Here is a 17,545-nt window from a genome sequence, read left to right as displayed (position 1 = left end):
GGGGTTTGCCAATTTTGAGAACGAAATCTATAAAATCTCTGTCCCTCTCTTCTAGCCCATCTCAGACCTTCGCTCAGTGTTCCGGGCCTCCCTCTACTCGTTCGCCTGTTCCTCCTATTGGTCTCTCACAGACACATCACAATCGGAGTGGTCTCTCCTGCTTGTGGACTTTCGCAAACCTTGGCCTGCATAGGTCTTTAGCCTGGCCTAACCCGTAAGATGCAGGTCTCATCAATCACACCCCTGTTTTAAGTGGATAGACAGTCTCATAGATATTGAAAAATGCTGGTGACTTGTGCGCTTACCCACTGCAGACATGGACACAGTCTTTCATAAATTGAGACATGGGAAGAGAGAACAGTAATCTCCAAATACCCACTAAGCAGAAAGATGCTGAGGTATGGAAACTGTAGACTTGCACCCATCAGGACTTTATTTAAAAAAATAGCCTTACTTGTCACAGTAAAACTTTCAATGTCACCTATCCCTATATTGGTAAAAAGTGTAGAGCGTGAACTGTCTTTGAAATGAATTTCATTTAACCCTGGGTGAAATTAGCGTCATTTCCTTTGGCAAAAATTACATGAAATGCGCAAATTATGCCTTGAAATGCAGACTGGGCATTTGGTACAATTTATTTATTTTTTTATTTTGTTTTTTTAGCCCAAAATGCATCTTTGCATCCATTGTGGATGCAATTTGTGCTAGAAAAAAAGACAGCAACACTGCATATGACGCAAACAGCCACTCTTGTTTGATTTGCTTGCATTACTTCCATGCTGCTGTGATTTGATCTTTCCCAGGATTAAATTTCAATGCGAAATGCCTGAAAGTATGCAAAACTATTCCAGCATAAATAAAATTTTACATGGGTTTATTTTCTTTCCCCAAGAGTCCTCTCCCAACTGATCCCTTCGACCACAGACCCATGGCATACTCTCCTCTCCCCTCAGTCCTATGTCCTGTAAACCCTGCACAAGCTTCCACTATGAGCCGGTCTTATTTAAAGCCATTGTATGGCTGTTAGCCAAGTGATTCCTAAAGAAAACAGTCAAGGGTCAGTGCCCTGCTTTGAAAACATCCAAAAAAGAACCTGGACGTAATCTTTAACCAATAAATTATAATGGGGTATAGGGGCACATAGCACACTGTTGCATAATCTGTAGTTCACCATCATTATGTAGAGTTTATCGAAATGTGATGGTAATTTCTGTAGAAAAAGACATGGCTTACCCGCTTGACATTACTAATGGGAAGGGGCGGCATTTTTCAATTCTTGCCTAGGGTGGCAAAACACCTAGAAACGGCCCTGCTTTTGTGTTTGGTTTGAGGATTTTTTCCCCTCTGTTTTCCTGTGGTTTAATAAACCAAATAGTTTGCCTTAAAGCGGCATAGCACAGAGCGTCTGAGGAGAAATCAACATCAGCCCTGGCAAAGGTGTTCAAACCATCCCCACCCTGTAGGAGGCAGTGGCTTGAATGGAGTCATGAGGGCATGGACTGGTCCTCATGAGGCTTGCACCGGCACACACAAAGACTCCTCTCACTCCATACTCAGTCGACCCTCTTTGAAAACTAGGACATGAAGCTTATTTACAGAAATTTGTTAGACAGCCGATGAAAAACAGGGACTGTTCCTGTAAATATGTGACATCGTGTGGTCACGCTAGACTGTATTCCGCTTCCAGTCTTACTCACCACGACAGCTAACAATGAGATCATATCTTCATATTCGTAAATCTCTAAAATGGCTAGCACTGGAAGAACCCCGCAGTTACAAGATGGCAGCACCACTCACAAAACCTTATATATGAGCACCTCTACCTGCTTTGTAGAAAAGCTCAATGCCATTGGTAGAAATTCTAAATCGTAAGCATATAGCGCTTACTAACCCTGACGAGGCATTGATTCGCTTTGCAGCGACTAGCACATCAGAAATAAGCTGCAAAGAAGAAAAACAATTCTGTTCCTTGGAATTTCTCCCTTAGTGAACATTTTTTACCCTAAATCAACCGTTCTCAGGACCCAATCTTGGGATATGGGTTTTACAGCCGAGATATGGTGCCAAGCAATCTCCATGAAAATCTGATGAACATCTATAAAGTTCTAATACACACAGGTCGTACCTAACTATCTAGTACATTAGGTACAGAGGCACTGGGTCCCACGGGCGTGAGAGGGCCAATCTCTCTGATTATAGCAGTATTTTCATATCCAAATGAGGGGCATATTGCCTTTGCTTGCATTAGTGTCCCTGACACCCTGCTGGGCATGGAGACCTGCTAATCTGCCCCCAGCCAGGCTTTTACATTGTCTACATTACTTACCACAGGCTCCTCTCCCACTATCTGTTTTCCATGAAAAACCTGTGACCAATAAAATAAATTGATATAACTCAGACTCCTTTGCCCCCTACAGCCATTGAGGTCATGTTATGTAGTTATTAACCTTCACAGTCCAGGAATAGCAGCTTCTGTGGGTCCAGAACCAGGTGCACTGTCTAAGGTGTGAGCATGCCCCGTTCACTGGTGTAGCGAAACTTGACCCCCCTCCCCAGCAAGGTCCATGGATGGGCCCCGTCAGACTAAATTGGGAGCTCTCCGGCCATAGTACTGTGCTGAGGGGGCCCACTGGAGCTTGCCCCCCCGGACTACGGGGGCTGCGGGGCTCTGTGTTAAGCCACTGGCCCCGTTACTGCAATATCCTGAGTCAGCAGGTCAGGACTGAGGGGCATTGGAGAGCTGTATGCGAGTCTCAGTACTGGGATGGTACGGAGGATGTATCAATGTGAGAACTGAGGTACCTCTGCAGAGCTGTGTATTCTGGCCCAATACAAGTCAGAGCATGTCCTCGTGAGTCAGGGAAGCAAGCGGCCCATTGTGGAGTGAGCGTGGAATGCATTCGCCTAAATGCCAGTCTCCCCCCTTCTTCCACGCCTCTTATAATGATCTTCTTGACAGTTCACCCCCCGAGGATTTACCTGGAGCACCAGTAAAGAGTTAGAAAAGGGAGGGGCACCCAGGCACCAACAATGGAAGGACAGTATAAATCCTCCGTACTTCAGTCTCTGTATGAACTTCCTCCTCCCAAAACTGCCATGCCCCTATTCCTCGCCTGTGAACCCTTCCAATATCCGAGGCAAACACGTTTTGAAAATCGCACTGTATGTGAATTCTCACAGGAGAATGAACACATAAATGAAAGGGAGAGACCTCGCTGCTCTCGGGCTCCCAGGCCCCGACGCGCATGGCCACTTCTCAGACCAACAACAGGCGAGGGCGGGGATGCAAATCCTGGCCGGGTGTGGGAAACCACTGGACGCACCGCTGCTAGGAAGATATCGAGTCCCAGGGTTAGATAGAGGAGGGAACCGACCGAGAACAAAAATATTTGCAATGCTATAGGTCTCGGATTTAAATGTGAGACCCATGGCATTGCAAACAAGCAGCGACCATTGTCCCTGCTTTGAAAGTGAAAGCGTGCCTAATATAGGAGACAGTCAATCAAGAAAATAGAACAAGTAGGGTGTAACAACCAAGTAAAGGGGCTAGTAGCTATGGGAGGATACAAACGATCTCATTGCTGTACTATGGAGGGACTAACAAGCCTCATAATGAATCAGAAGGCAGCATGTACAAATGACAAAGATACAAGCCAATAAAAAATATGGGCGGGGGAGTTGGCGGGGCTTCTCTCCTGTACTGAACTACCACAGATCATCCCCAGAGTAGCTCTTGCGCGCTAACTCTAGGCTCGACCTAAAAATGCTGAGCAGCTGCCATGCTCGTTAAGTTTACCTGGCATCCATCTTTTTTTATTTACAAATTCTAAAGGGAAGAATTTGTTTTAGAAGAACAAGACATGCATTCTCTTTGAGTGTGGTGGCCTTTGTCTTTTTTTCCGTCCCGGTCTGAAATGCCTCCCAAGGCCAAGTGGACAGGGAAAATCATTGGTAGTAGCCCCGAACTTAACAAGCTTTGGCATTGCATCGGTTTTGCCTATGAGGTGAATAATAGAATGACTGCAGGGTGGCCCCGGATTACGAGACGTCTGGGCAACCTGCACTATTACAATTAAAAATGAAGCGTCTGTGTCCAGATGCATTTGTTCTCCAGTGTTAAATTCAGGCATTACAACTCACGTAATTGTCACCACACGTTCCGCATGATTGGACATCTGCTGGATAATTTGCTATTTCATCAGTCAAAAGTTTAGTGCAAAGAGATAAAAAGTTAGTTAAAAAAATAGCAATGCATGTGGTACTGTGCAGTGTTTGATCTTTGCAAAAGTTAAGTGGTCAACTATTAGTTGCTCGCTGCTATATATAAGCATTGGACTGGTACTAAGAAGGTGAAACCTTTACCTATACTGTACTAATCTGTGCTAAAATGAAAAAGCGACACTATAATAATACTCTTGTATTGGAATGTTACTTGTGTGAAAATATTTTCCCTTTACAAAAAGGAAGAACTGGTACTTGCAGCAGAGAAGGACACCTGTACGAATACAGGATACCAAAGGGACTTCTCAGGCAATATTTACTTAAGGTAAACATCCCCTCTCTCCACTGACCAGGTTTGCCAATGTATAGGAGCAGGAAACAATAGAGTGCGATTACCCAATTAAACATTCCTAACACAAGCATTGGTAATGCATCAGTTTAGCCTATGTAATGAATAAAGAGCAGTTTTTATCAATCATTGTCCGTGAGAAGGAAAGAGCTCCCTGACAGATAACACAGGAGTGGAGAGGATGTGGTGCAGTGGCCAAAGTTGTTGACTCAAGAGCTGAGAATAACAGTTCAAATCTCGGTGGTTCCATGCAACATCCTGTGATTCAATGCAAATTACTTAATCTCTCAGAGTGATAAGTTGTTATATAAATATGCTGAAAGAGTAAAAGGTAAAACTTTATGAAAATATACTTCCACCAAAGCAGAAGTTTAAAGTATTTCCTCCGTGGGAAACTGTTAAGAGAAGCAGAGGAGGATCAAGCATTGGTAAAAAAAAGGAAAATATGCTACAGCAAATAGAAATGGTGGAAAGGTAAGTGGCACACAGGAACCAATGAGAAGCCAGAAAAGAGAGGAGGAGGGGATGTAAGTCCCTTTTAAGTTTATATTAAAAACAATCGCTTTCTCAAGCACAGCGCTGTGCAGGCGAAACCTAAAAAGGCACAGTTCTCATTACTGTGACCGGTTGACTACGTGACAGATAGTTCACAGAGCAAGGGCTTACAAAGGTGGAGCCTATTTTTGCATAGGCTCCGCCATCAAAATCTCAACCATCAAAATCGTAGCAGTTCCCCAGACCATAAATAAGGTAGGGGAACTATTAATGTTGCTGGTGGGCTCCATCTAACTCTGTATGAGTCCCAATGTGTTTGAGTATTTAGAGAGACCCTTGTAACCCAAACATTGCAATCCCAAAGCAAATCTCATGCATAAAATACCATTTAAAGCATACTTTTAAAGTGATGCCATGAATTCAATTTTAGTGCAAGTTATGAGGGGAACATCCTTAACATCGCGGTTAGTACACCGCGATGCAGTTACATCGCAATCATTACAACGACTGCGATGTTACCACGCCATTACAACGCAAGTCTTTACATCGACTTGCACTAGATGGCGTGCTAACATTATGTAGTGGGCTGGCCCCACGTGTGCAGGATGACAAGTAGACGCTGTAGACGTGGCCAGGTAGGAGTAGATGTAGTTTATTAAGATCATAGATGTAAAGGTAGTAAATCCAGAACAGGCCTCAGATCAGGCTCCACAATAGGCCCCAGCATAGACCCCAGCATTAGCCCCACCAGGAGCAGCCTCCTAGCTGCTCAGCCCATCTTCCCAACTGTCTCAGTCCCACACAGTATCTAAGCATTCCACCCACACTAACATTCTACGCGGAACACTGACACTGGCTGAGCAGCTAGGTACAGAATGAAGGGAACATAATAACATGACCTGAGGATACTACACATCCTCTTCCTTTACACTGAAAATTAATAAAGCCTAAAATAAACCCAAACTACTAATAAGCAAACAAATAAATACAGAAATGTACACAAGATATGAATAGTCCATAAACCCAGGAATGCATGTAGAAATACATCACGAGAGGGAAAACAGACACACTAAGGAGAAAGGAAAGATGCAAGCATAGATCAACACACTAACACCATCCCCTTCCCTTAATACTGAACAAAGAAAAATTTTAGAAGTGAAATAAGAGCTCACATACGACAAATGAACATGATACCCTGAGTAGAATCCTACGGGTATAAATGTCTATGGGTAGAACAACACCCAAGGAAGTACTTCTCACGTGAGAAAACTGTGACGACAACTCAAAAGAAAACGCCACCCCTCATGTAAGGGACACTATGGGACTAAAACCCACGTGTTTGGAACTAACACCCAAATGTAAATAATACGTCACATGGGACTGAAACCCACTGACACGTGAAGCATGTAAAACCGACACGCAGCACAGTGTGGCATCAAAAGATGGCTACACACACACAGAAGACAGCGAAAACGTAAATGAAAGGACCGATACCCAACATACACGTAAAGGTAGGACTAAAACCCCCTTTAATTTAGTAAATAGGACTGGCACCCATTACTAATTGCATAGGTGGGACTCTAACCCCCTATAACGGAGTAAATGGGACTGACACCCAAACTCAAAATAACAAAGGTGGGACTAAAACCCCCTTTTAAAAATGGGGCTAAAACCCATTCCTATATAAATTACCATGAACGTGGGGTGATGGGACTAAAAACCCACTCCCATCCCTAAGCAGGGATACAACTATCTAAAGAGGAACTGGGACTAAAACCCACTCCTATCCCTTAGGCAGGCAGGGATAAAACTTTTGACACAAGGGTCATGGGACTAAAAACCCATCCCTATCCCCTAAGCAGGGATGCGTAAATAAGAGACTTGGGACTAGTACCCACTCCCATGCCAACAAAACAAGATCTATGACATAGCGATAAAACAACGTTGGCATACAGCAAATCATAAGACATTGTAGAAAGAAATAACCATTTTTGCAATAAATCAACTCTCATGTGAAACATTCTTTTTTTGCATTAAATTCTTCCACTTATGAAAAAAAAACATGTTGCGTGAAATCTCTAAAACATGTACCACAAACTTGTAATTCAAAAGTCAATGGTGTGCCTGTCACCGCGACAGGCATTCCAAATAACAATTGAGCACTATTAAATTGAGCACTAATAAATGTAAATAGTATTTGTGTCCAAGTTCTTGAACCAGAGAAAACTTTAAACAAACTCTACGTTTTTTCTTTTAAATTCCAATTGCTGCGCTAACGTCAGGTCGAAAACAGAATGCTGTCCAAATAAATTACCTGTACAATTTGAGTTAACATAGGACTTGGCTGCCAACCGTACTCGCTTGTTCCTGCTTCCACGAAACTTTAATGAAGACATAGAGAAAAAAAAAACGTGGTTGGCAGATTATGAAACATACGTGGTTGGCAGATGATGAAATACGAAAGAACACACATCACCAATGACAAAATGGAGGCACGCCGTCTGACGTTGTACCGGATGGCTCCCGGCATCTCCCAGCATAGATACAACCTTTGGCAGCCAAAACGTGCATTAGAATGAAAAGGACGTCATAGGAACTGCTTCGCGCAACACATTGACCAGGTGAGGTGCACGAGCCAGATTTGAATTTTTAAATAAGCGCAACAGTAATTCCTCACCAGCCAAGCAGTATAGTAAATGTATTTTCCTCACACAGATGGCCCAAAGCGGCAGACTAGTAGAAAAGGGTCAAGAGTCAACATGAGGTCACATTTCCCCACAGCCCATCGCTCGGTTCATAAATCTTTCCGTATTTCACTCGCTTCCTTCAAACTTGACAGCTATTCTTTCCTCGTACATTGCTCACTTTCTTACAACTTGGCAGATAGTAATTTATTGCATCCATTAAGATGCCACAGTTCCAGTCAATAAGCGAAACTTCAACAACAGCAGACTTGAGCACGAAGTAGCACACGAAGATTTACACAGCAAGTCCAAAACATGCAACTGTAGAACACACTTTCAGAGCCCATGGAAAATTGAAGTCTAAAGCTTCTGAACAGCCACAAATTTAAAACTGGTTTCCTTTCGCCAAAGAGAACATTTTAACCCCGCACTGGTGGGCAAAGTCACAAACAGCCAGAGATTACCTTGTCACTTTTGGCTCAAAATTCCTTGGTTGTGGCACAATAGACGTTTTTGTAGGCTGTAGATGTAGACTGGCTTGTAACTTTTTTTTTCTGATATAGTAGATGATGAGATGAAGACACAGCATGCCTGGGCTGGGCTGTCCGGTGTGATGGACACTGGTGGGGCAAACAGGCATGCTTGACATATTTCTTTTTCTTCAGCATGTTTCTTTTCTCTTCTTTAAATTTCTTGACGCTTGTTTCTTTTTTTTTCGTTTTTCTTGACCTTAGTTCTTTTCTACACGTTCTCTTTGTCCACTCTTCATTTTTGCTTGACTTCATGTTGCTTTAAGCGTGAGATTTTCTCCAGATCGTCGCCATAAATGTAGTGGGCTGGCCCCACGTGTGCAGGATGACAAGTAGACGCTGTAGACGTGGCCAGGTAGGAGTAGATGTAGTTTATTAAGATCATAGATGTAAAGGTAGTAAATCCAGAACAGGCCTCAGATCAGGCTCCACAATAGGCCCCAGCATAGACCCCAGCATTAGCCCCACCAGGAGCAGCCTCCTAGCTGCTCAGCCCATCTTCCCAACTGTCTCAGTCCCACACAGTATCTAAGCATTCCACCCACACTAACATTCTACGCGGAACACTGACACTGGCTGAGCAGCTAGGTACAGAATGAAGGGAACATAATAACATGCCCTGAGGATACTACACATTACAAATAGTGTAGTTTACTATCCCAACACCTTCCCTACTGTTAAGTGGACTGGAGTTGGAATAGTAAATTACGCTTTTCTAATGTTAGCACGCCATCTAGTGCAAGTCGATGTAAAGACTTGCGTTGTAAAGGCATGGCGTGGTAACATCGCAGTCATTGTAACGACCGCGATGTAACGGTACGCGTTGTAAAAACTTGCATTGTAACATCGTACATCCAAGTTATGACCCAGAGCAAGCTCTGTTAGGAAAATATGGGGCTGGAACCGTCCTGGTGTCTTTCAGCTCCAGCGGCATACGTTTAACACTAGACAGTGGGGATTGAAAAGCAGAAAAGTGGTTCTCATTTGAAAAAAATGAAATAAAAGCGTTCAGAATCTTGCCCTGCAAATGTCCCTTATCAAGAAAATATTAGTACAGTGGTTCTGGTTGCTCATTGTTGACACGGATCCTGTGCAGATACAAAATATTAAAAAATCCACTATGTCTTGTGACCTTCATTTTCAAAATCTATATTCAATCATAAATGCTAGGTGAAGCTCACATAATATCACTTATGGCGCTGAGCTTGCTTTTTTTTCTGGCAGAATTAACATACATTGCTGTTTGTCAGTGCATTATTAGAATTGCAGGTCAACAGATTCTATAGCAATCGATACAAGTGGTCACAAGAGAATGCCTTTGATATTGTCACGAAAAAACAGGAACGCCATTCCAGGCAGGCTCGAGAGGGAAAGTGCTGGTGTAGAGATTTTCTCTGTGCATTACTGTGATAATACATATTTACTGAGTCTACTTTCTTGAACAGTTTGTTCCAGTTTGACAGATTGAGGCTCTTTGCGGTTTTTGTCTGATTGTTCTGTTGCACTGTTCTGTGACACTTCACCTTTCACTTGCCGTCGAACTGTAATAATATTTTATCTTCAGATAAGAATGAAAGTGTAGGAGCTAGTCAATTCAATGTAATGATTTTTATTAAGATTTATATCTACAATGAGATCTACATTATGAAATTTACAAAATACATTATCAATACATTTCTAACAAACTTTCAAATAATCTAAAAATATGTAAAGCACGTCATTTCATTCACTGGATTGAATAATAATTGAAGCACTTCTTTTTTTTGTAGAAATCCCATGTTTCATATTTAAGAGAAAACAGCAAATAAAGGGGCAGATTTACAAGCCCCATGCAACACTTTTACGCCGCCGTTGCGTCACTTTTGTGACGCAGCGGCGGCGTAAACCATGCGCCACATTGCAACTTATTTACAACGTGACGCATCTAGGGAGATGCGTCACGTTGTAAAGCCCTGCATCACATGAAACCTGCGTCAGGTTTCATGTGGGCATTCTGTCGGAGGGTGGGCCGTCCCTCGCAGGAAAGCCCCGTAAAACTTACGCAGTGAAATCTACAAGATTTCACTGAGTCAGTTTTACGACGCTGCTGCGTCAAATCCTTACGCCTGCTTCAAGCAGGCGTAAGGAGTGACGCACCATGTTAAATATGGGCAGCCCCTGTGCATTGCAGGAGTTGCGTTGCGCTTGCGACACAACTCCAGCAATGCGCCACCCATACGCCACAAGATGCCTCACGCATCTTCCCCTCCTTGCACCATGGTGCGCCGCATTGTAAATGCGATGCATCCGTGGTGGTGCAAGGGGGGATTATGTGCCCCAAAGTGTGGTAAAGGCCAAACAAATAATAAATGATGAAGAGTTTGAATAGTGTCCTCAGAAAGATCACAAAGTCTGTTCTCAGGAGTCAACCCTAAAAATCACCGAACTTCCTGCTCCAAATTCCAAGTTTAAAAGGGTTGAGGCTGCGCTACAGAACATGAGGAAACGTTGAAATCCATGTTCCATTTGCACCTGCACATCATTATTTCTTGATTCTTAGAACTTGTCCTCAAACTATATGTCTGGAAGTTTTTAAGTACAAGCGTAACGTCCAATAATTCAGCTCTACTCAATCTATAGTGCAAAAATGCTTGGTTAAGATTTTCGTGGAGAGATGATCAGGGACATGACAAGGATCCAGCGTGAGATTTCTAAGAAATTCTCATGGCCTTCGCTGCATTATTATATTGTTTTATGGGGCAATCGAACCCTGCCTGATATATTTCAGGACTCAGTTGGAAGAATCTGGCAGTCTTCAGGCATGATTTGGTTGGATCAACTATATGACAATCAGGGTTTTCGCTCATTTATGGTGCTCAGAGATGAGTTCAGTTTCCTTATAGCTCTTTCTTTAAATATCTCCAGGTAAGAGATTATCTCTTAAACGGGATACAATTACCTACTGCATGATATACATCTGAGTTATTGGATGGCATATATGAGTACTCTCATAGAGGCCCTATAGGTGCAATATATCGGAAACTTATGGCATCAGCTCGTGATGATAACCTGCGTATATCTTTTAAACCAGGGCGGCTTGTGAATACCAATATCACGGCTGAAGAAGTGCAGGAGTCACTTGTTACCTTAGATAGAGCAGTCGCCTCTATCAATCTAAAATTGCAACAACATAAAACTGTTTTTATGCTATACTCCAAGCTCATCTCTAAGTGGACAACATCCCGATTCTTTGATAAGTCCTTCTGCCCTAAATGCCATTTATATGCTGCAGATCTAAAGCATATGTTTTTGGACTGTCCAATGCTTAGGACGTACTGGCAACATGTTTGTACAACACCAGCAGCGCAACTTGGCTGCCAGTTCCAGCTTACTGAAAAAGATTTTTTTCTTGGTCTTAAGCATGATGCCAATAACTTTGAGAAGGCCTTTTTCTCTATTGTCATTGTCTGTGCCCGCCTTTGCATTTCTGTGTCCTGGATAAGCCCTATCACTCCAAATGTTAAAGAGTTCTGGGCACAGCTCAGACAGGTGTTTGAATATTAGTTAGCCCTGGCTAAGGCCAGAGGCCCCCCGTGCACTGTGTATGTGGTCTGGTCCAGTCTACAATGTCACCTACTACTCTCTATTTTTATTCGTTGCAATCTTGTACTTCCTTCTCTATGCTCTCTCATTTTCAGTTTCTTATCTTGGTAATAGCTATTTTAATTTGACCAAATGAAAAGATAAAGTTTTGATGTTCCTTTTCTTTCTCTTTTCTCTCCCTCTTTTCATTGTTGTGTTTAACCAGCATACTCTTGGCTAAAAAATATCTAATATTTTTTTTTTTTTTGTGGAGAAAGTCCGCCTTCATGGTCTGGCCAAGTGCTTCTGCACATAATAGGCCTCTATATGTTGTCTCCTTAAAGTGCAGCAGCCAATGTCCTCGCAGAAGTACAGCAGCCAAGCCCCTAACATATGTACTTCAAAGATCCATTTCGAGGGGTATTGCTTCAATCAGGGTGAGCGTTTATAAGTTACACATTTTACAAAAATATATTTTCCCCCATTTTGTGCAGGAATTTGCAATACTTTGTATTGGTAAATTTGATGCCATAAAGCACAGTTGGACGAGCTTTTACATCATATGCCGAAATGTAAAGATTAAAATGTCATCAAACTGATGCCCAGTAGAGTGGCAGAAGTTCATTTGTGCGTGTCATTGCTTTGCTTAAGAGATACAAGATATGTCCCTTTTCTAAGAAGCTGGCAGAAAAAAATCTCCTAAATAGGGATAAGTATTGACCCCTTCAAACTCCTTGCTTAAAAAAATAATTTTAATTTCCTGGGCTTTCTACATCCCTTAGCATTTCAAGTCATCATCACTTTACTTTTTTAGATATTCATTTTCAAGTAATGGCTCTCAGCAAACCTATGCAAACAATCCAACCATTTCTGCAGACCTCTAGGTGTGCAGTCTAAAATCACAATACCATCAGCATAGAGCAATAAAGCTATATTGCCTTGTCCTAGCTTCGGGGCCTCCCAATCACAGTTCATTCAGAGCAGTAGGTAAATCATAAATGTACAGAGTAAAAAATAAGATAGCTAACAAGCATTCTTCTATAAAAACCATTTTTGTTAAAATTGTTGGAGATAACCCAAGATTGCACCTGAGTAAAGCATGAGACCAAGTAAAAGGGTAAAGTGTCTTTATAATTTTGAGTAAATGTTCAAGGATTTTGAAATGTCAAACCTTTCACCACCGGTTAGGTCTGCCCATGTGGTTGTATGCTGTGGAATCATCAATATATGGCACGTAGAAGGGAACACCCCATGATGCCACATATTTCTCCAAGATTACCTGCAGGGCGGTGGCATTATCAAGAGTGGAGATATTTGCTTTAAAACCAGCCTTCCCCCACATTATAATATTTTTAATGTCCGCCTAGCTTTGCAGAAGATCCAAGATGCTCTTAGCGAATATTTTCCCAATGGAATCAAGGAACGTTTTTTACCTATAATGACTGGGTAGGCTAGTTGAACCTTTCTTTTGAAGAATAATGATGCTTCTCCGTGCCGTAGTAACTGTTCCAATCAGATAGCAAGATTTAAATAGCCACCAATTTGCACCAACTGTAGAGTAGACTACGCTCTGCCTCCCTTTCACTTGCCCATTCTTCACCTATCTACCAAAGCAGAAGTGGAGGACGATCCTTCTCCCACATCACAGCAAAGACCTGGAACAGCATCCCCACACAACTCCAGACCATCACCTCACTTCTGGAATACTGAATGACCCTCAAGTCCTGGCTGTTTGAGTAAGCCTCCTGGACCTGCAAGCACCTAGATACCCTGTTGGGTGATTAGCCACGCTTTCGAAATGCTGATTGAAGGAAATGGGGCTGCCAAGTAGCTGTGGTATAGATCTTCTTCCCGCTTTATGATTGTAATGGGAATGTGGTCAGGGCCCATGGCGCCGGAGGTCCTAGCTTAATGAATAATATCTTTGATCTGGGCCTTCGAGGGGCAATATAAATCTCCTCCCTCAGTAAGAGGAGCAGCTAGTAGGGATAAAATCTCTTTGTCTATTAAATTTGAATTACAGAATGTCCACCCTTCACTTGAAATAGCGCTGATTTTCGATTTTTACATTGCTCCCACATACCAGTGTAAATATTCAGCAGAAACCTTTGGTGTCTTTTTGGGAAGCAGCCTCACGAATATCTATTCAGATTTGATCAGCCTGTTGTTTTTTATTGTGGCTTTTTATCTTGTCTGCTTTCTTCTTAAAAGATTAATCATTTTCCTTCCCTCCTGAACAACACAAGAATTCCTGCCTTTGTAATGTATTAACCAACTGTTCAAATTAAATTCTTTATGAGAGTCTGCAAGAGTTCTTTTGTTTACCTGAAAGATGATGAGAGGATGGTTATTGCAGGCAATATCTGCCATTCCATCTCCCGATCAGCATGTATAATCATTGCCATATATTTAAATATTCACTGGGATTGAGTCGAGAACAGGCATGCAATCAACACAAGTGAAATGGAAGAGAAGTCCCGGATGTAGAGTCAGCACAGCAGTCCAGGACAGGTCTGCTCTGAATGAACATGGCAGCAATGATTGGCATCTCAGAGCAACCTGGCCTAGTGCAATGATGCCAGGACCACATGGAAGTTGAGTGACATTACTTAAGCTGCCCTCATTGTGATTACCCGGCCGGATGGAGCAGCTGAGCCTGCACCCAATAGCAAAGATTAAGGAGGCAGGATGCGAACAGAAACCAGGCTGGTATATGAATTGTCCTACTCTCTTCAAACGCTGTTCACAAATCCAGCAGGTACTCCTAAGTGTTATGGTGAGATAAGCCTGCAACATGTAGATGGTTAAAGATGAACAAGAATTTGCATAGCCGATAGGTTTCTCCTATGTAACATCCTTTAGCATTTTTATTATTTTATATTATTTTTGTACTGCAGTTTATTTGTTAGGCGTGCAAAAGCCTGGTCATTTGTACAAGTGCTGTGCAACTCGTAATTAGGGCTACTGGAAAAATCCTAAGTTATTTAATGGATTAAGGAGTCTATTAGGATGGTGGGCGGAGGCACTACCGCGGTGCTGGCGGAAAATGCTTTTTTCCGCACGCCAGCAGCGGTTCTCACGTCCGCTATATTAGCCTGGCCAAACATAGCCCATTTCCCGTCTGCCGCAGTGCGGCGCGAACCGCCATCAAAGTGAGCCCGCCACCGCGGAGGTGGGAGCCAATGGAGACTCACCGTCATGTGGAATGACGTGCCATCTGCTGTACAAATCAGGATGCCCTAAACAGCCAGTCGCACCGCTTCGGAGAAACGGCCCAACCAGAGACGGCAGATGCACCACAGCGGAGCGCGAAACCAGACTCCCGGTCCTTTCCACCCGGTCCTGACGGCAATGGACCCAGCTCTACATGTCTTCCCAGTGCTGTACCCAATACATTCACTGCAGTTGCACTATCTTGTGTGGGTAGTGTCCCTCCTTAAGCACAACCAATAACGTGCGAATTCATCGCAATTCAAAGTGTGAAAGTAAATCAAAGTTCCAAGCGATTTCAAACTGAAATTTTATTCCTGGTAATTCACCAATGTATTGTACTCATTGTATTCATGAGTTAATCCAAAATCCAAAATTCAAAAGATTAAACAATCCTGCATACATCTGAAGGATGAACCACAATGCCTTTCGGGTATAATGACTACCCTTCGTCAGGGAGAGTGTTCCTAAAAGCATAAAGATAGGAGAGATTCAAGCGGCCTGTTTGGTCAAGCTAATATTAGCTCATGCATGTGCATTATCCCAGACACGTCGCTCCTGTGTGTTAATGAAGTTATCAAAATGATAAAAGTCGAATGAATGATTATATGTGTGAGCAACCAATGGACGATAGCCCAAACCAATCGTGTCGAAACACGCTTAGAGATAACAGATCAGTATCATAGTGATGATGCATAATGTGGGAAAATACGGAAAGTGACACCCAATGTGACTGGTTGTTTAAATGGCATTAACTCGCTTCAAAGAAAAAGAACCCTTTATTGAGTTAAAAAACAAATAAATAAGGTTAGTAAACGTGACCAAGAACAAATAATAACTCGAGGGTGAAATGCATATCGCAGCACTGAAAAAGCAGTTGGTAAATGTAACGAAAAACAAATTGTGAATCAGCAGTAAAGTAGAATGCATTGAAAAATTGTCACCGCGTTTCATTAAGCTGCCGAAAAGCGATGAATTTTCACGTTATTGGTTGTGCTTAAGGAGGGACACTACCCACACAGGATAGTGCAATTGTAGTGATTGTTTTTAGGTCTTGGTTTAGAGGATGACTCCTCCCAGCACGCCCACGAACATTTAATATCACAATAAAACTAGTGATAAAATTGGAGTGCGTGGTACATTACCCTTTGATAACTCATTCCACGCTAAACCAGTACCATTGCACCCGCTTCTAAACAATGGCTTACCAAGACATTATCAACCTTACGGATAAACGAGCAGACACTTTTGCTTACGGAGAGGAAGAAGCACAACGTATTTACTCTTTGATAGGAGACATCGAGACGACCACTGCCGGAACCGGTACAGTAGAAAGCGACATCAAACAATTGATATACCGAACCAAACGTGAAACTAACCAATGACTCCACGCCAGCACACTCATCCAATATCATCGGGCTCAACGTATACCCAGAGGATTAAGAATTTCACTCAAACCATCACTATGTATAAATGATCCCAAATTCATTGATAGATGGTATGGAATTCTAAACAAGTGTTCGTTGGACCTTACCTTATTGATAATTGAAGAGTTATCCAAAATTCTGTATGAGCTAAACAGAGAGATACCCAGCTTAAGAGTGAATTATCTTCAAAGATGAGTCCAGAGGAACTGTCACAGACACTTATAGACATCAATGAACAACTTAAAAGACATACACAAGATATCAACGAATGAAAACTCTGCAAATTTCGCAGAGACACGATAGATTATAAATTGGGGGAAGTATACAATTGGGCTGAAGTGTACGCCAGAAGGAGACAGAACAAACCTCCTGGCAAACCATCCGACACCGACACTTCACCTGCCAGTAGTGACTCAGAGACCAACAGAGGTAGATTCAGAACAACAAGTCACAAGGAACAACCTACTTCAGAAGTTACGCAGGCTACAGACATTCCATCGACCTCTACTTCCACTGCTACTTCTGCGATTCCTTTTTTAGGAACAGGGCATCAAGGCAACGAAGACCCAGGAGGGGCAAGAAAAAAGGGTATCCTCCGAGACCCCCATAGACAAGAGAATAACAAGGAGTCAGAGATGAGTGACTCTGATAATCTTGTCATCAACATCTCCTCAAATTCTTTGAACAGTCATGAAGTCAAATTGCTTCAGAAGGGATCTTCATTTGTACCGACGTATTCTTCCAATAGCTTAGAGGCGGAAGTGAGTTTATACAAGTTTATGCAGACTTTAAGATTGAGACATTTTTATGACAATGCTGTGACAGAACCTTTTGAGAAGATGGACAATACCCTTGCGGGTTTAAAAACCAAAAGCATATACATGGCTCCAGTCAGCCACAAAGTGTTGGATACTTATGAAACACTGGTCAAACGTGATTTACAACACATCTTCAAACATTATAAAATCAACCAACCTAACCTGACTGTGAAAGACAAGGCCTAATTAAGACACTTGGCTGATAACCCAAAAATCAGATTTGTCAATGCAGACAAAGGTGGTGCATTAG

The sequence above is a fragment of the Triturus cristatus genome, chromosome 2_1, assembly GCF_964204655.1.
Source record: "Triturus cristatus chromosome 2_1, aTriCri1.1, whole genome shotgun sequence".
Lineage (NCBI taxonomy): Eukaryota > Metazoa > Chordata > Amphibia > Caudata > Salamandridae > Triturus > Triturus cristatus.
The sequence above is the reverse complement of the archived record's forward strand: the minus strand, read 5'-3'. Positions refer to the sequence as shown.